The 22,376-nt window shown below is 41.3% G+C and overlaps 1 long non-coding RNA gene across 1 annotated transcript in view; it reads right to left on the reverse strand.

The window, feature by feature from the left end:
• LOC145988391 (uncharacterized) overlaps positions 1-21,186 on the reverse strand; it is a 262,622-nt gene extending 241,436 nt beyond the window's left edge. Inside the window, exon 1 of the long non-coding RNA XR_014441750.1 lies at positions 21,163-21,186. This is a non-coding gene — a long non-coding RNA (uncharacterized LOC145988391). The remainder of the gene's footprint in view (positions 1-21,162) is intronic.
• Positions 21,187-22,376: the final 1,190 nt, after the last annotated feature.

Raw genomic sequence — 22,376 nt, forward strand, 5'->3', positions numbered from 1 at the left:
TATCGGAGCCCGTGACATGAACACACGTCACGGATAAACCTAGAAATCAATTAATGTTGTTGCTAAGTCCACACACTCTCTCACACGGTTAATATTCTGCGAAAGTAGTTGAAACTTGTGAACATCTTAATTGTTGCAGAGAGAACAACGCGCTGCTGAAGTACTTCAATATTTAAATATGTTGGTTCACTCATCTGTTGTACCGTGAAAAAATACAATAAAAAGATCCCCACTGCAGACTGCACACAAATATACTTTGCTGAACGCTTGCAGAAATAGTTACGAGCTTATGCGTAACTAGCGGCGGGTTGGAGCGGTTGGGAACCCCTTTGCATATCAACCGATTCCCCGAGAGGTCCATTTACAACGTACAGTTTGCAAATTTCTCAGTTCTCTTAAACGTAAATAATTTGTACATAGGAATCGATCAACTTAGACCGTACCCCAAAAAATAAGTTCCTAGTTTTAAGTCTATGCTTTCATGCATAAGATTTGAGTCTAAAATCCAGATGCTAAAGACATAGACATTCTTTAAGTTATATTGTCAATGGTTTTAATATTATAAAAGTTGTAGTGTTAATTATAAACAGGGTGTTCTCGTAGAATACTAACAAACTTTCACAGCGTGTAGAGTTTATCAAGACGAGCAACTTCTCTTAGTAACGTTTTGTTTGTTAGGGCCTCGTTTTGATGCTAAAACTGAACTTTCTATCTTGTATGTATGCAACCACGCAGTATAGATTCACAATTGCCACTGACGGTTAACAAATAATAGTAAGTAACGGACTCCATCCAAATTTTCTTTTTGGATATGTCCTTACAGTGTTCAAGTACTATCACTATCGACACTATATCATTAAAAAATGTTCAAACACGGTATCATTTACCAAAATCTAGCAATGTATAAGACAATACCAACTTCGCTGAATTTAAGAATACAAAGCGTTTAGGTAAAATTCTGGTAGGGAAGTGCACTGCAAAAATGAACTAAAAAAAATTTGCACGCTCCCTAACAAATTGTAGGGGAACTTCTTCAGCCCCCTTTGTCTCCCCACCCTTCTTTTTTCGCAGTTGCAGGGAGGATTTTCGTACACATTGGGGGTAGATAGAGGTGGGGGCAAACGCTGTCACCTCGTATATTCTGTAACAGGAGATGAATTATTGTTGACATACGGATGCGTTAGGGAATCGTTTAAGGGGCCAAGTCCCGCTCCCGCCAAACGAACCCCTCCCTCCAAGCCATGGAGTGTTACCAACTCTTAAGAGCAAAATTTTCCCTCAGGAGCATCAAATGTTTTCCCTTCTCCGCAAGATATGGCAGGCACGATATGTTCGGTCCACGGGTCGAATGTTTTTGCAAATTTCGTACTTGAGAATTTAACATTTGCTACAGATTATATGAACATAGACAGCGTCGGTGGGGCGCTAAAGGGTGCGTGCCCCTGCGGGCCCGTAGGTAGAATTGATCTCCAGGGGGGGCTCACGGGTTATCAGGGGGGGCTTTGTAAATCAAGTCCATTTTTCAAAAGTTCAACAGTGTTAAATGAAGGTAAATTATATGTGCGGGGAGGGGTAGTTAAGTTACATAAAGTTTAAAAATATCACACAAATACTACATTTTTCTATATATTTTAAAATATCGCTTGAAGTGTTAATTAGCTGCTACTGAAATCATCCCTTACTACACACTCCATACTACGTTTGATGATACAGATATTTATATCACCCAAGAAAAGATGGACAATATTCGATCATAGTGCCTAGCGTACATTCTACTCACCGGCCGTAACAATAAAACTCCCCTTCGTTCCCAAAGCTTGGGAGCTGTTGACCTTTGACGCAGAGGGAATTTGCATAATGACGTCAAAGTCACAGATTTCTGTATAAATGGGAGGTCGCAACAGGGGCAACGAAGGTACAGATAAAGAAGCTCCCCTGTGAAGGAACATTCTGATGTCTAGAAAAGAGAGATCTCCTAAATACTTGCCGCTGCAGACGATGAACGAATGTAATAACTCCTGTTCTTGCCCCCTGAATTTATCCTTCACCAAAGTTGTGAGCAAAATAATATCTGCTGTCTATATTTTCACTCTTCACTGCAAATAAATTACACAAAATAGTTTTACCTAATGTCAAGGGGGGCTGACGGTAGTTCCAGGGGGGGGGGGGGGGGGCTCAGCCCTCCCTGGCCCCTGTCTGGCTACGGGCCTGTGCCCCTGATTTACGCCACGGCACCACCTTCTGCAACCCAAAATTTTATCAGCAGTAACAATAATATCACGACAAGAAGTGATGGAGTTCATATTTGGATCAGTGGCGTCCCAAGGATTTTTGAAGGGGTGAGAGTTAGGTGTACTTTTATTAGTAGTCAGCTCTTATTTCCCCATCTTTTCCTGCCTTTGACATTCTTCTATTTAGGATTACTGTTCCAAAGGGCGGGGGTAAGATCCCCACCACAACCCTCCCTGGGCACGCCACTGATTGTGATAAGGCGATGTGCTTCGATAATGTCCAAACTGGAGACCCAGTGCATATTAGCTACTGTACGAATAATGTGTACCCGGTGGAGGCACATGGTGGCTCGGATTTCAACTGTAGGCCCAGTCCCGATTAAGCTATCGGGTGTATAAAGTGAAGTCAAAACAACAACAACAACAAAACTAATGTTTTATAACTGTCATTCAGTAACATTTTCTTTCAAGAAGAAAGGGCCTCCCGATAACGTAGTGGTAACGTTATCAACATGTAATCAACGGGTCCCGAGTTCGACGTCCGGTGGAGGCACATTGCACAGAGGTTCGCATTTCCACTTTGAACTGTAGGTCTAGTCCCGATTAGCGTATCTGTGTATAAAGTAGACTCAAACAAAAATATCAATTAAATTCAATGCGATCAAATACAGCTGACAGCTCAGGAGATCCCCCCCACGGTAGTGAACGAAGTGACGTAACGAGTCCACTATTAGGGTTGGGGGTGGGGGTGAACCCTGAGTGAGAAACACGTGTGGGCTCGTTGTAACCGGTACAGCCACGCAAGTCCTTTAGGGTTTGCAGACGTCCTCTTTTACGCGGACAATTTTTTATTTTCGGATCCTAAAAATGGTCCGGGCGGGTTTTTAGAAAAAATTTGGAAATATACTCCCTTCGGGGATACAGACAACTACTAAATTTCAAGATTAGTAACAAAATGTTATTTGTAAATAATTGTTAATATTGTTTCTGTCTTCAATTTCAAAGTAAGGAAATACAGCACTCTCAGTTGAAAGCGCATAGACAAGAAACCTTTCTTCCAACAAAGAAAAATTGTTGGACTTTTGCTTCTCTTCTGTTGTCACCGCCGCACCGCTTGAGGTTTTGATTTCAAGGCATTTGTGACATCTACAGCGGCTCGTGGTAAGCAGCAAGTTTGTAACAATAGGTAAGAATATGCGATACGCCGCGGCTTTCTTTGTTTTGAGTTTCACGACAACAGAATTCAGAAATAAACAGTAATTTTTAACTGCGGTACTCTTAGCTGTTACATGGTAGTGGAGAAGTGAAGTTCTGTCGATCAGCGATTTGAACCATGTCGAAACGGGAATTTACGTAAAAATGGCAAATGGAAAAAAGGGGCAAAGTGCAAATGGCAAGCGGAGAAAATGGCAAATACAATAGCTATATTACGATTTTACATGAAAATTGAGAAATTATATGTCTTGCATTCCACAGTTTGAAATTAAAATTTAATATAATTTTGGTGTCTTTTAACATTAATTTGTCTTTGAATGGAGACATTTTATTTGATGTTTCCAAAATTAATTATAATGTCGTTATTTCTTTATTTCTTTTGGCAGGAGTTACTGCCGCTATAGAATCACATGTTAATAAACTGTAACCTTTGTAAATAATTTGAAGCATGTGTGATTTATGAAACTTATGGGGGGTGCAGCATAGAATGGGTTTTTATCTTGACCGAAAACAAATTTATACGCCTTGCGCGCACCTGCTGACCAATCACACATGTTTCTTATACTAGTAGGACTTAAGTTAGCCCTTATCTAACACCCTCGCACTAATTTGTGTCACTGAGAGGAACTAACTTGTTTACTTATTTTAAATGAAAATCATTATCTTGCTTCACATTCCATACTTTGGTTATTTTCTGCATTTTGGTTATATTCGCATGTACACTGTTATATAAAGCTTAATATTATTGTGTATCCAAACTCACGTAGATTACATTCAAGGTGTGAAGATCACTTCGAAATGAAACGAATCAAGGACGACCTAAAATTCCTCATCTACAATGCCACTAAACTTTCATAACAAACTTAATATTAAAACAAAACACTACCACAAACAGCTATCGTCTTCAAAGGTATTATTTGCCGTACACAATCCATTTATATTCTTGAACCACCGCAGTGCCACGTACGACAAATACTGCATCCTTTTTATGTATGTGCGACAAAAATCTATAGGTATATTTGCAATGACAGTTAATAAAACAAATCTTAAGTAAACATCTCCTCTTTGAATCATAATTAATTAATATATTTATCATTTTAGGGTACACAAATCTCAAACATAACGAAAATCGGTGGACTACGATTTTCGAGACTACATAATACGATCATATGCATGTTATATAATTAATGTTATTTTCTTTAAATGAAATGCATATCGAACTCCATCCGAATCCCTAGATCCCAGATACTGGGCCGCGCATGGAAGTAGGACATCTTACGGCCAACATATAAAGCTGGTTTATCAGTTCGAGTATACCAATACCGTTTCTTCCCATTTCGCCGAATGGCCCAGAGGCGCAATGTATCAGATTTCACACCTAAGTAACATTTTCGGCGAAAGGGGGATTCCCGTTTCGAAGAATATTTTGAATGAAGGAAATTTTCCCTCCACAGGGAAATTTCAGGTGTTTGAGGCCAAAGCGCACCTGTTTCACTTTTGTAATAGCAATTTACAGCCTCGGATTTTATCACTGGTGTAGTGTCTTTGGTTTCTTATTGTTTTCCACAGGTATCATAGTTTTTATCAGGGGAGTACAGATTTTTGTTTTCACCGTGTTTCATTGTGTTGTTCATAACGAGTTCATAACGTTACGTCATCATAGGTAAGCGAAGCAAGGGGCATCAAGCTATGATTTGCATTCATTTTTTTTAATATATATATGAGGACACATTGTATGGCTTAATTGTAATCCTATGAAGATTATTATAATGAGAGAGCAGCGTGTGCGATGCCAAGACGTAAGAACCAGGATCGTGAAAATATTTCCCGAACCGATCTAGGTGCGTGGAAGATTCGTTTTCGTGATCCCAAAATATCAGGTTTACCTGAAATTTCGTGAAAATATCTAATTTTTCGGAATACTGAGTCTGCGACAGAGTAAGAACCATGAAGTTACCTTCCTTCCAAAATTAAAGCTTTGCGTTAACTTGCTTCAAAAAGTAATGTGCTGTCGTTACTTTCGTTCCAAAAGTAACGCCTTGCCGTTATACTTTGTCATGCAATATTTATTTTTGTTATTTTGTGTGGCTTTTCTGTCACTTTTGACTAATCGCGACGATGAGATGATCGGTAATTAAATTCATGAAGGGACACTCCTATTACCTGCGCCAGGAACCCTTATGGCAGTGTCCCTCTGTTGCCACGTTTCCCTGCGAAGGAACTCGCCGTCAAACAACCAATTAGCCCTAGTGCTTGGGCAAGAAGCGACAACTTTAAAAATCCCCCTCCACAAAGCAGCCCGTAGGGGAACAGGATTTTGTCAAAATGACCGTTCTGCGCTGTGATTGCACACCGGTTACTCCGACGGCAGAATTGTACTCGTAAATAACACCCAGGTCGAAACTCGAACCCACGAACTTTGGCGCCGAGATAGGAAGGTGACTTGTTAGTGCGTTCGGCTGTCGAGCTCACTCTGGCATACAATAACGACATCTAACTGTTTACACAAGTATCACATGGTTTCCTAATGTAACTTTACATGCGCAAGTTTGAAACAATACACGAAGCAAATACAGATCCTCCAGTTATCAATTTATCAAGGCAACGCCAGCAAAAGAAATGCAAAGATACCAAATTTATTACATAACTTGTTTATAACATTATAACCTCACCAACCACAATTTCCCACCAGCGTGCAAAATATCCCACGCTTTCAAGAACGCCGTTCCTACATTTTCCCGACCCTGGCGTTCCACTCATGCTGAAGATTGGTAGGACCGGGGGAGAGGGGGAGAAGGGGGAGAGGGATGCAACACCTGGCTGAGGAACCCGCCCTGCCAGTCCAGCTGCCACAGGCAACTACCCCTAGGGAAGACAAATGAAGCTTTGGACGTTTCATAAAGATTTCTTCTCCTGATGGTAAATCACGTGACTCTCAACACACACACAGTATTCGCAACCCCTCGTCTCTCTCTCTCACACACACACATTTAATGTAAAGTTTTGTGCTAAAAGTGAAATCACCGTAAGCTAGGACCCAGTAATGTCACTGTAAAGTTACAGTTTTTCACCGTAAAAACATAAGCAACAAAAAAGAAAAATAGTGCCTGCAGAACAACGCAATAAGCACAGGGAAAGCAACACCTGAGCGTTCTCATTTCATTTGTTTTCACGTGGTGCTATCTAGTGGCATTAGTGTAAACCCACTGTATGTTTACGTGAATTGTCTTACGTATTAGTAACAATCCGCACCCCTCACAATATCAATATGCATTTTACAACAGTTCTACAGCGTTAGAAGTTGCCGTAAAACTTAAAATTTGAAGTCTGCCGCCTGTTGATTTATAAAAACGGGACGCAACCGTTTTTAAAATTTAACTTTATATGACTTATCATGAACAAAGATAACAATTATACAGTTATCTACGTGTAACAAATAGCTACATTTTTAGAATTAAAATTATATTATTTAGGATAACTATGTAATTGTTAATATTTTAAAAACGTACATGGTCATTTTTTACGCTAGTTGGATGTCCTAATACAGAAGAAAAACTGATTGGTTTGAATTAACAAAACTAATTTTGTAAACATAAAAATTGGTAAATTTGTTAATTTTGACTAAATTTGTGGGCAACTCTAAACATTTGTGCACGATTACTACAGTAACTTTCTGGTGAACAATCATTTCATTCTAAAAAAATATGAAAGCAAGTCGGCACCAAAAGTTGTGGTAAAAGGACACTCACTCCCTTTGGTTTGATATTTCGAAATGTTGTTTTAAGTCCACTTTATGCACATATAGGCTAATCGGGACTCAACCTGCAGTTTAAAGTGGAGTCTGAACCACTGTGCAATGTGCCTCCACTGGGTATCGAACCCCTTACGTTACCACTACGCCATCGGGGAGGCCCACTCCTTTTGGTGTTAATGCAAAATTGGCGTTGTCTAACATCATCTTTAGTGTCCTGTTATACATCATTTTCCGTTACACCACACCAGGTATGGAGGCTACAACAATTATGGTGTTACACTACTTTTGGTGGCCACTCAGTTGCATATCTTCTAGTGTGTTGCTTGTCGCATATTAAAGCAAATATTTTGTAACGAGAAACTATTTTTTTTTGTGATTTCAAACAAAACTTATTTTCTCTCTGTGTAGACCGTGATTTATCTTTAGGGCTTCCCCGGTAGCGTAGTGGTAATCGTCGCCTTGTAATTAAGCGGTCTCGGGTTCGATATCTGGTCAAGGCCCAACATAGTGGTGCGGATCCCACTTTAAACTGTAGGTCCAGTCCCGATTGGCCTCTCTGTGCATAAAATGGACTTGAAAACAAAAACTCAAACTGTAATTTCTCAGCTTGTTATAATATAGACCCGAGTTCGGTTATTTTTCAAGTAGCTTCACATGTGGCCTCGCGATTCAAAGTTTCAGAGCAGTACTAAAGTAGTCTTTATTTAGATCAAACAATCACGCACCTTAAGTTGTAACTTGCTGAAATCTCCGACGACAATAAGTCTCGGTAGTGGCGTATGCTGGATTCAAAAAATTGGCTATGTCACAATACCTTACTGTTTCAACGGGCAAAAAATATACTAGGGAGGAGGGGGCTGATTCTCGTTTTGAGGATTTTGAAACAATGAAAAACAATTTTCTTTTCAACCTTAAAAGTCCTTGTATTTACTCAATTAACCTGTTGCAAACTAAGATTTCCAACTCTTAAGAGAAAAGGTTGCCAACCCCTAAGAAACAAGGTTGCCAACCCCTAAGAAACAAGGTTGCCAACCCCTAAGAAACAAGGTTGCCAACCCCTAAGAAACAAGGTTGCCAACCCCTAAGAAACAAGGTTGCCAACCCCTAAGAAACAAGGTTGCCAACCCCTAAGAAACAAGGTTGCCAACCCCTAAGAAACAAGGTTGCCAACCCCTAAGGAACAAGGTTGCCAACCCCTAAGAAACAAGGTTGCCAACCCCTAAGAAACAAGGTTGCCAACCCCTAAGAAACAAGGTTGCCAACCCCTAAGAAACAAGGTTGCGAACTCATAAGAAACAAGGTTGCGAACTCCCAAGAAAAAAGGTTTCCGACTATGTACATAATCACCTTCATGTTATTGAAATGAACAATTTTATTCACGATTCGGTTTTCTTCTGTATTGTAGACTCTAGGCTTCCCACATAACCTAGCTAGCTCCTGAGTCTCTGTCTTGTCACGTTCTCGTCTCGATTTATAAAAGTTGACCACGGTGTCTGTACTAGTCCTCAACTTAAAACATATCTACTTTCTCCAGATTTCGAATATGAATCTGCTTCTGGAAACTGGTGCCCTTTGTTAAAACTCGTTAATGGCAACTTGGCCATCTGAATCACGACGCTCTTGTAAGCTTAAATCTCACCCCGAACGCTTACCTTCGGCTAAAACTCGCGGCGATTTCAGGTAAGTAATTAATATATCGCGTGAAAACACGTCGGAACAACGAGATAATGAAATTCATCACGCACACACCTCATACGCATGTTCAGCTTCCTTAACTGCGATAAGATCCACGGCTATCGGGTCGGTAAGGCGTCCGAGTACGATGCGGGAGAGCCGGGTTTGGTGACCTGCTGGAGGAGTATGCAAGTTGATCTTCCTTCCGGGGCACCAAGCTTCGCTTCTATAGCCCCTTTGTACTCTTGCGGCGGGCGGTGCTCATGCTGGCAAGGGAAGTGAACAATTCAGCGCGATAAGAAACGCAGCAGCCTGTAGAACGAGGTGGGGCAGCACCTCCTCCCCTCGGCGTCGTAACTCTCGGCGCCAGCGCTGTTGTCTGCGGAGTAATCCCCGCTCTTAACTTCCTTGCGAGCGTGAGGGCCGCCCGCCGTAAGAGTAGAAAAGACCTATAGTAGGGTTCTACTTGTAGGAAAGAGGAGGAGGGGAGGTTAAGGGCATTTCGGATAGGTAGGAGTGTTTTTTCTTGAATGGAATCTCATGCAAAATTGTAGGTGGAAAGGGGAAACCATCAAATTTCTGAGCAAGTTTACACTTTTGAAGTGTAAATTACATTTCCATATATTTTGTCGGGCAGTTTAGTCCTTCAAAACGGACTGGAATCAAAACGTTTGATTTGGGTAGGAAAAATTCAATACTTCTTATTAGGTATCTGTCCTCCTTCGTGATCGTGCGGTCTAAGACACTGTGCTTTGGACTCCGACTGCGGGACGGCATGGGTTCGACTCCATCTGGGTGCAGAACCGGTGGCAACCCATCATCGTGAGGAAATTTTGGAGCTACGAGTGAGTAGCGTCACGGATATCTCCTGTTAACGGCTGATGGTTCGACGTGCTGACCCCACGTCACTCCATTACCGCTTGAAAATCTTCACACCTCTAGGTAGGATTGTGGGAGGAAGACTGGCAGTCGGGAGACAGAAAAAGGTCCTTCGAGGGCTATCGCGCCATGGGTTATTAGGTATCTAACTTTAGAATTTATCGTAATGACACAGCTTATGTTAACTGCTGACATGAACATTTTGGCATTTCAATGTTGTTGTTTTCTCAAAGTGAACATTATGAGTTTTTGTTTTAAGTCCATTTTATGCACAGAGAAGCTAATCGGGAGTGGACCTGCAGTTTAAAGTTGGATCCGAACCATTCGGGTATCGAACCCGGTACCTCTTGATTACAAGGCGGCGACGATACCACTACGCCATCGGGAAGGCAGATAATTTTATATCTTATTTTATTATTCCCCCCTATTTTGATTCATTCATGCAATCCTAGTAAATTTCTATGCGGTCCATGGATATAATAATAATACTAAACGGGAGTTTTGTTATGCAGTTATGTCTGTCCAAGGGAAAAGGTTCTGGTAGAGGAGAACTGTACTTTCGCTTTCATATCTGTCGTGTTACAAAAGGGTCACACATAGAACACTTGTAACTTACCAATGTAAACTTCAGGACGTACTCTTCAAACCATGTAAGTATTTCAGACCTATTATTAAAACTCCTCTTTCTGTAAAACTTTGAATGAATGTCTATTTCTTTTAGGCTAACTCTGTATATTGACTGCAGTGCCAATAGTAACAAGGCATTAACTCTTAGACTTGTTGAGAAGTGTTGGATTCAAATTGTAAATTATTATTCTCGCCCAATCAATTATACATAGTATGTGTCTCATGTCTTTTAGAACTAAAGACCTTCGTATAAAAACATGTAGAATAACATGAACTTCCTAGTTTTTCGTGACGCTTCTAACCAACAAAAAATAATCATATTGTCCCGCCATCTGTTGTCAAAAATACAAGTTTGATATATTTAGAGCGTAATTTTATTCTCATTTAAAATTTCGGTGTTGATTGGAGATAGCATAAACTAGCTTCCTCTTGCAGCACATGTATACTGAGTGCATGTTTTCGGCACCCTTTTGGAGACAGGGCGCCATGGTAAGCGGGCGCACCGAGATCTTGCCCGGTGGGCCAGTCCCGCTCTGAGAATACCTTAAAAGTGACAGCGAAACTAAGTAATTCCTACTAATTCCATCATCCTTCGAGAACAAGGTCTCATAGTAAACGCTTAATGCCATTAGAACAGTCTTGGCAGCCAGTATACACAAAGTCTGAAAGAGTTAAGACCAGCCTTCTTCCAGCAAAATATTCCGAGACGGTAATCACCAAGCAGAAGTGATTCCTTGTCCGGAACTTCAACCCCAGGAACTACTCCTAGATTAGCACATCCAGAGAACCACAATATGTGCCTCTGTGAGGCTGCGTGCGTCCAGGAACGTGCGTTTGCAAAGGTAAATGCTGGAGAAAGTAGCGCGTGACCTCTTCGAAGGTGCTTTCCCCTCCCCTCGACCACCACCCACGGCAGGCCCACCTTCCTGCGGAGCGCATTAACACTTTGTTATCAAACGCTGCCTCGCCCAGGCACCAGTATGTGCCAAGACCTTGCAACGGTCACTAAGTGTAGTAAATATTCAGTTTCACATTTACGTCATTTCCGGCTGGTCTTACTACCTGCAAGGTTGTCTTCGAGATTGGGGTGCTGGCACAGTCAGGTCATTTTCGCAAAGTCTCCGGCAAATCCGCTCGAGTCAAGCCAGCGGGCCTGGAAGTAAGGTAGAGCGCTGGATTGGTGCTGTGTTGAGTTGAGCGCGTGGTGATTGGACAGTTAGGGTTGCGAGACTCGCTGTTGGGCTGCCAATGCAGAACGGCCAGGGATATTGTGGATATAATTGCCCTCTACCTGTGAAATATCTTGACTAGAGTCGTTTTCACGTTCAGAAGACACAATGGGCTCTTATGGGCAATGCTTTTCTTATGGGAAATACGAGCGCGCTGTTGTGAAATTTCTGGATTTACAAATTTAGCTTAAGTAAAATCGGTACCTGCAGTTTTGCAGGAAATTTTGTAGAGAATACGATGGTGAACACAAAAAACTGGTAACTTGCTTACATAATTTTAGATAAATTAAAAACGCAAATTTTCTGTGAAAACAAAATTTTTACATTGTTTTCATTCCTAACGTTGAAACATGCCGTAAAATTGAAGCATTCGTTATGAAAAAAATTGACACTGTTTTTTTAATTGTCATAGGTGATGGTGGTACTCAGAATTTATCAATACTTTAAAGCATATTTGCATTAAAAAATATTCAAATAAAGTATGTGGAGATTTTTTATATTCGTGCAGTAGAAAATGTCGTCGCTGGCCATTTCTTGTTCTGTAATTCCAAGTTAAACTTCCAGCGACAAAGTTGTGGAGAAAATAATGAAATTATTTTTTATAACCACTCAAAGGTTCCCAGAAATATTACTTCCATGCATTTGGAGTTTCTTTTTAACCCGAACCGCGCGCGAAGTAAGGAGACGTTGTCTGGCCATCTTGAGCTGACTCACCGCAGCATTCCGGCTAATCACCACCAAGTTATTTAATTTCCATTCAGTAAAAATATTAACTTCATGCTGTTTGTTATAATAGAATTGCAATTACTTAAATTTAATAATTGACAATTATTTCCAATGCTGCTGTTGTGAGCAACATTAGTGCTGTCGCAAATACACGTTGTTTTTGTTTACATTACTGTCGACATAAATACTGAAATGAAGATCACCTTTCAGTTTCCAACGTACACATAAATTCATAGACACCATATTAACCTTTGAAAGGCTTTCCAACACGTGACAAAATATGGGGCTTCAAGATAGAAATATGACATGCCTTGCTTGAGTCATTCACGTCTTATCAGTTCACGTGGCCCATAACTCATTTGTTTGTTTGGGTTGCAACTTAATCTAACTCATGTGCCAGGTTCCCCTTACTTGAGTGAGAGATCTGCTTTGGTATGTTTAGACTTTTTTCCTCTCTCGAAAAAGTGTTTTCAGTTGTGTGAGCGCTCAGTGATTTTTACTTAAAAAAGATTAAGTGATTTCTGAAGTGTCATATTCGTGCATTACACTCGCGTGTGTAGTGATCGCAATGGATCATAGTAAAAAGGATAACTGTAACGTTCACAGTATAATATTAATATTAATAATTACATATAATTATCATTATATATACAAAATATGTAACACCTTCATTGTGAAGGAAGGTCATCATTTCCCGGCGACATGAGCTAGCGCTGTATTGGCAACACTGTGCGGTTTCTCCATAAGCGCCGTTGTGTCTTCTGAACGTGAAAACGACTCTAGGAACTTTCCAGTCTAACTTTTGCCTATTTTGGGGGAGCAGGAAAAGGTTCTTAAAGTCCTTGCCTTGACTCATCTCACCCAACAGGTCGCTAGGTGCCGGGGCTTGCCCCGAGTTGAGATGAGGCCTGCTCGAGAAAAGGTTTTTGACTTGTCGAACTCCACTGACCATTCGATGGATGCTCAACTAATGATGGCGTATCATCAATTTTGGAGGTCGCATATTGATCTCAGGTGGATATTTATCACCCTCAATGTCCCTGCTTAAGTTTCTGTGGAAGTTACAGCTTCTCATAAATGGGTGGGTATCTTTACGGATAAAGGAGGCTAAAGAGTGGTGCTAGTCACTTCATACCCACTTTGGACGAGATGATAGCATAGCATCTATAGAAGAGTTCCTTTCAAGTTTTCAAACTTTGAAGGCAAAAGCTGGTTTGCAAGCATATAGTCCTCTTTAAAATTAGTGGGGAAGCCTAGCCCAGGACATCTTGATTTCAAAATTAACAATTATCGATAGTTAGGGTCAGAACTACTGCACGCTGTGTCCTTGTTTAGTTTCGAACCTCCAAACATCTGCGAAGAACAAAAATGTCCACTAGGATCTTGAGTCACTGCAAACTCCAACACGTGTAGGGAAGTAGCCAGGATATTTTTTTTATCTGGCGGGACACGACTATTAGCGTGTTGGAAAATACTATTGAAATAACATCCTTGGAATGAACTTCTGACTATGTACAGCAATTGTTACTATGTTTCGTAACGCGCTACTTTTTGTTAACATATTGTAGAAAACAAAATCTCAAACAGCAGAAAATTTAGTGTGTGATCTTGACAAAATATGTGCCAAATATGGCTTGCGAAAAACGAAATAATAATAATAATAATAATTATATATAAAAACGCAAGCTGCTACATTTCGTGATTTTGTATACATGAAAATGTAGTATGTAATTTTATCCACTTCGAAGCAATTTCAGACAACGATTGATGTATTTCGGTCAAGAAATAAAAGCTCTCATGTATAGGGCATTTGTCTGCGGTTTTAGTTAAAATTTCCCTGCATAACATGAAAACTTGGAAATCAGTCCTCAAAAATCTACTTTTGATTTTGTAAAGAAAAGTCATTATAGAACAGAGGAGCCAACTTATGATAAATTTGGGTGGGGTGGGAGGGGGCAAGGTAAATTTTTCCGGCGACATGATCGGCACAAACAATACATTATACAGGGTATACACAAATTAATGGTGCGGTTATAAATGTCAATAAAAAAATATTTTTCAACTTACGTGGTTGCAGCCAACAGTGTTAGAGGCGGAAACTGTCACAGTTTTTGATGCGAGTTAAAATTACACCTTCAATGTGCGCTCTCCTGGTCACACGACACACATCAACGCGATAATCAAACTCGTTCCAGACACGTTGTAACATGTCCACTGTAATGTCCTGCACTGTATGCATTATCCGATCACGAAGTTGCTGGATGGAAGTTGGCATTGGTTGTGCATACACCCTGTCTTTAATAAAACCCCATAGAAAGAAATCGCACGGCGTAAGATCCGGGGAATTAGGGGGCCAAGGGAGAATGTTGGATCGAGTTTGATTACAGCGTTGATGTGTGTCGTCTGACCAGGGAGGCCCACATTGAAGGATTGTAATTTTAACTCGCATCAAAAACTGGGACAGTTTCCGCCTCTAACAGTGTTGGCTGCAACCACGTAAGTTGAAAAATATTTCCTTTATTGACATTTGTATAACAGCACCATTAATTTGTGTATACCCATTATATGTAAATATACATAAAATGTGTCCTTCTACGTGAATTTTTTTTTGGGGGTGGCAGAAAGTGCCTTGCCCCCCCCCCCCCCCCCCAAGTAGAGCATGTTGTAGAGCATTGAAATTTGGCAAAAATTCTGGAGGGACTCGGGGGCGCTGTTTACACCAATGAACACGTGGATGAAGTTCTGAGTTGGGTTTGTTTGTTACTGTCCAACAGCTTAACCCTTTTCTTTACTTTCGCGCTGCGGGACATATTACGACAACCAGAGAGGGGAGATGGAAGGGTGTAGAGTTACGGCGTGTTTGCGTTGGTTTTTGTCCCTATCTTGGATGTTGACAATCCTTGCTCCCGCGCATCGCAGAACATCACGTATGCAGCGCAAACTGTTAGCCAAATGGCAATTTGTCCTTCTCTCGTCAGTCGTCATCCCTGCAAAGGTATTATTCCACCCCTCGCAACCAGAGAGGGAGGGTGGCCTGGATCTATCACTTCACGGGTTGCCAGGTCAAGTTTCGATATGCCTCTTGCGATGGCGCCACGTAAGGCATTGACCAGCTGCATTGTGGAGCACACTCGTACAGTGAGATCCACGAGTATTACCGTGCAAATTGTCCATGACTATTTTCATTAATTTTTATCTTACATCCTATGTGTTTTTAAGCGATGGATTTTTATGTATGCTGGTGCAGAAGTTGTCAACAGCTTTTTTTGAGTTTTCTTTTAATTCTTGAAGCTCTTATTGGGTCAAATAAAGTGCCCGCACATGGTGATGGACAATTTGCACGGCAATACTCATGGATCCCACTGTACAATCATCAAATAAATTACTTCCCCCATAGAGCCTTAATACCGGTCTTATGGGGAAGTACAGTAGTTCTTTCCCCGACTGTACAGTCACGGACACTGCCGGGTTGTAATGAATATATTGATTTTCAATGGATCGTTGCAACCCAGCAATGTCCGTGACTGTACATCGGGTAGGTTTACCGGTGTTCATGAACATCCGGATGAAAGAGGGGAAGGGACACGGCCCTCTGAAATATGACAGTCAACTGGCAATTATATACTGTGTGTATCTATATACGTATATATGCATAATTTCATTTAAGTCAGAGTATTTTTATTATTTATTGTAAGGGCGTTGCAGGAACATGATAACTTCAAACTCAAGAAGGTTTTTTGAGTTAGAGTTTTGTTTTCAAGTCCTCTTTCTGCACAGAAAAAATCATCGGGACTGGACCTATAGTTTAAAGTCGGATGCGAACCACTATGTGCTTCTATCGGCGATCGAACCCTGGACTCCTTGATTACAAGGCGATGACAGAGTGTTTTTTGAGAGGGAAACGCTATTACATGGGAAAATATGCTTAGTTTGCTCCCAGCGCTGGAAAAAAAATACCTTGCAAACAAAATAAAGGAGAAGAGATATAAGTAAAACTGAAATTTGAAAGTAAATAGGCTGTTTCTCAAACATCAATATTATAAGCCCGGATATTTAGAGTAATAGCAGTTTCCTCCCTATTACTCTACTTTCAGGTCGTAGAGCTGATATTATAATTACTTCTAAGAAATTCTCTCTCTTTCATTCTCATCCATCCCTTCTCTCTCTCGTCAAATTTTCTTATTTGCACTGTTAATCTGAATCGTCGTCCAAATAAATGGACACATGCTATAATCCATTGCATCATATAAGTTGTGTATTTTTGTTCTGTTGAGTTACATTCTTACGATGAACCCGCATTCATTATAGGTAAGTGTATAAAGTTCTTTATAGCCTGAATAAGCAAAAGCATGGGGGAATATGATCCATATAATATATCCGTAACCAATGAGATTCAATTCCAGGTTTCTCTTCACATTGTCTTTTCAAAAAATGTTTTGAATGAGGTGAAGCAGAAATGCCATGTCATTTTTAAACTTCAGCGAAACCTTCCCTCCAATTACCAGAAATATTCCTGGAAAGAAATACATTTCTCCCGAAGACGCCACCGCTGGCAACGACGCTTGCAGCTGAAGCGGGATGAACCACCGTTCGTTTTCCCGACGGGGTTGTTTTGCTACAGCTCCGAAGCAGGGATTCCATCACCCCTCCCCCCCCTCTAGCCCCCCAAAATTTCCTGCCAAACCGCCAGGTAGAACAAGCTTAGAGCCACCTGGGGACAGTGCGACGGGTTACCCGCGGGGAGGGGGGGGAGGGAGGGAGGCGACCCCAACGGGAGGTTAGGGTCAAGACCGTGCAGGTAACGACCCTTACCTCGGGGAGGGTTGCCGTTGGGAGGAAGGGGTAAAGGTAAACTTACATTGAACAAAGAAACTTCTGGAGGACTCCTGAAATGCTGATGCTAATCCTACCCCCACCTCTGGGTTCAGAAACCTCCCTCCACCCCTTCAAAACGACACTGGTTCTAACTGACGGAAAAATGCGAGACTCCATAACGTTCTTCACACCTACGTTCTAGCAGAGAGCAAGAAGCGAAGTAGGAACGACGGTGCCGAAACGAGACGAGACTTTGTCCTCGTTCTCGGTCTTGTCTCGATACCTAGGCTTCAATCTCGAAATCGAATTGTGAAAATCTGGAGCTTATATCGAATTTCGTAACGATATATCGATACTTACGTAAGTTTAGCACGTTGAAACGTGCACCTGAGAGGGAGAGTAGAAACAGACCGAGAGAGAGAGAAAGAGTGACATAGTGAGAGAAAGAGAAAAATGAAAATAAGAAAAGAGAACGAAAGAGAAGGAGAAGAAAAGGGAAAGGAAGAACGAAAGACAAATAATGCCAGAGATAAAGCAAAAAGAGAGGAGGCGTAGATAGAGGAAATAAGTGGTGAACGAGAGACAGAGAGAGAAAGAAATAGATGAATGAGAGACAGAGAACAGCCCCTTAGCTACTAAGCCCCGCGACAGGTTAACTTTGCAGCAGGTTTTATGTATAAATCCACGGAAGAGGGGCGCTCTTCATCTCCTGTGCCAGTCTTGCCTCAACCGCCGAGTTGTTCATATCATAGACAGTGAGAAAATCGGCAGTATTGCAGAGGAACTAAATTCTCCGCGCAAGTTTGGGTCTATATATGAGAAAAGTTGCTGCAATCTTAACCTGTCGCGGGGCTTAGTAGATATTTTGGCGCCTTATTCAGGTCACCTCCCCCTTTCCCCCACCGCACTGATATTTTATGTGCATCCTTCGATATTTTCTTCTCATTCCATGGTTTGAGGTATTTACATCCTGTAAATTTTGAAACGAAGAAACAAAGAAAGATCCATTAAAACAATTACAGTATGTCTCGGGAATCACTGGAGGAAGCGAACGAAAACAAGTTTCTGCGCAAGTAGCGACTCGAGAGGGCTCGACCAATGAACTCGTGCGAGGGAACAGGATTGCGTGGAGGAATAAAGCGACTGCAGCTCTCGGCTGTTTGTATCGGCGTGTACTGCTTCGCTCTGCTCACCTCCTTCCTATCCCTCTGGCCGACCTTGCTCCAGACATTTCCGGGATATACAGAGTGTCCGGAGTGGGACTGGCAGTTTTTGAAAGTGTGTTATTTTAATATGGTAAGGAGTAGCTAGAAACAAAAACATACATTTTGAAGGCAAACTCAAAAAAGTTTTATTGGAAGAAGTTACAGCTTAGTATAGCTCCCCATCAGCTCCGTTTGTTGCACGGAGAATGTACAGCCTGTATTCAATCTCCCTCCGCGTGTTATGTTAGCATCTGAGGGGTTACAAAAGCAAGAGCATTCCGAATACGGTCCTGAAGTTCTTGTGCATCATCTTTTTGCCAGAATACCCCATGTCTTTGATGTACCCCCAAAGAATGAAGTCTAGAGGGATAATATCAGTCTTCTGCAGAATGTCAATGGCAAATGAATGGCTTTTCGGCCTGTCATCTGGCTTAATTTCGTGCAACAACTGCACGTTGTACGCGTACAAACGTAACCTTTTGTGCACGACTTCGTGAACAGTGGGCCTTGAAATTCCTATATGCCTGCTCGGTTCCCGTATTGACTTCCATGAGCTACGCCTGCTGTTTCCTGCACCGACGCAATTTTTTGCTTGAGCTACAGCTAGTCTTACACTTATGAAAATTTGCTGAACCAAACTCACATATATACTATTGCTTTTGCAATGCTTTGTTAACAAAATGCTCTGATTGTTGAAATGTAATAACTATTTAAAAACTGTCAGTTACAATCCGGACACCCTGTATTTAAAGATTCGTAGTTTGAATTTCTGATTAAAATTAAGGTTTAGCGTATCTAAGAATATTTAAGTTCTGAGGATTAACTTTAATGACGTACTATTACCACTACTTCGGGAAACAGAAAATTCTAGTAGTGTGTTACCAGAACGTACCTCTGCCAAATGCAGTCCCGCACAGTGGTCTTGCAGTCTGGCATCATGTTTTGGGGTCCGACTACGGGACGCGCGCAGGTTCGAGTCTCCTAGGGGATGTGTAACAACTTTTCTTCTGAGATTTCGGCCAGTGTATAGGACCGGTGGCCACCCACCATCTGAGGAATTTGTGGAGCTACGAGCGAGTAGCGTAACCCGGTCATGGAAACTTACAACAAAGACTGGGGGGATCGTCGTGCTGACCACACATCAGCCAGTAAGCGGTTGGATCATCGCTCACCTCTGCAAGTGGGGGTGAGGCCGGCAGAGGGTAGGTAGGCCCTGGAACTAACGGGCTATTGAACCACGGGTTAATATTACCTCTCCGACGCATGTTCTGACTTCGTTGTCTTAATAAAAAAATGAATGGCGCACTCTGTGCATGGCGCCCTAGGCTTCAGCGCCCCCCTCTAGCCTACCGCTCGCTACGGGACAGACAGAGAGACAGAGGAAAAGATAGCTAGAGACACAGAGAGAGAAAATAAGAGATGAACTAGACAGAGAGAACGAAATATAAAGAAAGAAACAAAGACAATAAAAGATTAAGTTAAAAAATAAAAAGGAAAGAAAGCAGAAAACTGGAGGAAGATAAAATGAAAAAGAGAGAGAGAGAGAAAGGAAAGGATGAGAACGAAAGAGAGAGAAAGGAAGGATGAGAACGAAAGAGAGAGAAAGGAAGGATGAGAACGAAAGAGAGAAAGGAAGGATGAGAACGAAAGAGAGAAAGGAAGGATGAGAACGAAAGGGAGAGAAAGCAAGGATGACTTTAAAACAGAAAGAAACAGAAAATATACACAAGACAAGTTGCAGAGAAGAAAAACAAACAGTTCATACATACACACACGCACACCTCACGCTTAATTGATTTGCCATGGAGTGACCATTCCGCAATTAACATCTTTTTTGTTGATGCCCCGGGACAGTGCCTTAGCCGCTGCCCTTTGCAAAGAAACGGGAAAGAAAAGTGCGAAAAATAATAAAGAAAGAAGAGCATTTTTTTGGGATTAAAATTTATGGGCCAGCTTGCTTATGCATGTAAACTCATTAACAATGGGCCGATAATACGAAGCTCAAATACGCCAGCGGCACTTAATTTGCGGCGATCATTTAATACCCTGGCACGCAACTTGGCTCGGGTGACGTCATTAGAATTAGCGGGAACGTGCATGTACCTGAAATGTTTTCTATGAGTGCAAGGGGAACAGTGTTTTGTTGGCGTGTGCGCTTTGAAACACTTTAAGTCTGATATTATAAAGTTAGTCGCAGCCGTACGCGGGATTCGAATCCAAGACCTTCTACTTCAAAGTTCTTTATGTTTACAGAAAGACCACTAACCTTGGAGAAGTGGCTGGGCGATTGGGTTCCGAAACTGGGGGGAGCAAAGACAGTGTATTTCCCTTTGTAGATAAGGTTTAGCATACTGCGGGGGAAAAGTGGCGAAAAGTGGGGGGCAGCCCCCTCGTCCCCCCTAATCGCCGCCACTGTGTATAAGCAAAGTCAAGGACACCCTTTTCTACATTTCTAGGCCGTTGATTAATCAGGGTAAATTGGTCTGTAGTGCCTTAAACATGCGCGTGGGGAACTAAAAAGGCAGACAAGAAGGAACCATGTTTGTTACGTCATAGAGTGTAGCATACTGCGCCTGCGCAAAAACACAAATCGCTGCGTGGAAAATTTTTATGCACTTTCACATTGCATACATAGAACGTGTGTGAAAGATCTAACTACAAACTATAGGTAAATATGCACAGCAATTCAAGCGCCATCTATTATTAACTTATGAAGTGTGGGTATTTACAATGAAATTTTGATTTACTTTAAAAGTTTTGTACTTGAAGTTTTCTGATATACTGAAAGAAAGGAGTCTGCCACCTACCTTACTCGCCTTGGGAAGAATCGAACCACGATATCACGTCTTAACGTCTGAAAGAAAATAATTTGTCTATTACTATTGCAAATAGAACAGAACAATTTCAATTATTGGTTAAGTAGGCTACTATACTCATCGCACCTTCAAATGGCGGCTGATCTACTTTTTGTTACATGGCTTTATCTGTCCACCAATCGTCTTCGGGGGGGGGGGGGGCTCGATGAGTGTCAACAACCTCAGTTGCGAAGTAAAAGGTATAGGGGTAACATCGCTCTCCCGTTACAATGTTGCCAAGCGTACGTCTGTTTTCGTCAGTTGTTTTTATTAGCTTCTTTGTACAGTGTTTGGGTGTTTTATGTACTAATATTCCGTGCTTTGTGTACTATTGAATAATGTTTATCTAGTAAGGGCGCTGATCAACTTTCTCTCTCTCTCTCTCCCGTTTTACAGTACGTCTGGCAACATGTTGAGTATCCGACGTTCATTTGTTTCGTCCCATCGGCAACTTTCGTGCCGTGTGACCCGAAAATGCCCGTTGTCAGTCGAAGAGAACTGATCGGTGATTCGTTCTTCTCCAGCCGCCAGCTGGAAATGCGAGAAGTATAGCTAGGAGAATTTACGCGGAAAGCCCCCTTCGAAATATTTAGAAAATCATATTCTCAAATCAAAAGCAGTAAAGAACTTGGAAAGTACCAAAGTGGTAATTGAAAACATCCTTAAGATGCCACCAATTGCAATTTTGTCTTTGGACAACGTTTTAAAAAAAAGATTAAAAAATTAAAATTACAAAATATTCTATTGTTAATCCTGCCCCTTTGTGTACGCTAGTGAAACATTACATTACAGGTCTGTAGCTAAGTACTTTCGCACCATGACACAGGTGTTGAGAATCACTGCCTTGTGGAGTTCTGTAAGAATTATCGTAGACTTGTTTGACTATTATTACACGAAGCACGTATCTAGTAATATATGTAGATATTGGGGTGGTCCGAACCAAGCATCCCAGAAATAGTAATAATAATAAGAATTAAATTAATTCGTAAAATAATTTGTAATCTATTTATACGCAAATTAATACATGAATAGGTAAAAATATGGTATAAGTATAGAGACATAGTACGTATTCATTATCTACCTTACTTGTAGTTAAGATCGCCAAAATGTGTATAAAACAACTGTCCTAGCAAGAAAATTAATGTCAAAAAGATAAAAAATTCTAT

Source organism: Lepisma saccharinum, chromosome 5 (assembly GCF_977018435.1).
Source record: "Lepisma saccharinum chromosome 5, izLepSacc3.1, whole genome shotgun sequence".
Classification (NCBI taxonomy): domain Eukaryota; kingdom Metazoa; phylum Arthropoda; class Insecta; order Zygentoma; family Lepismatidae; genus Lepisma; species Lepisma saccharinum.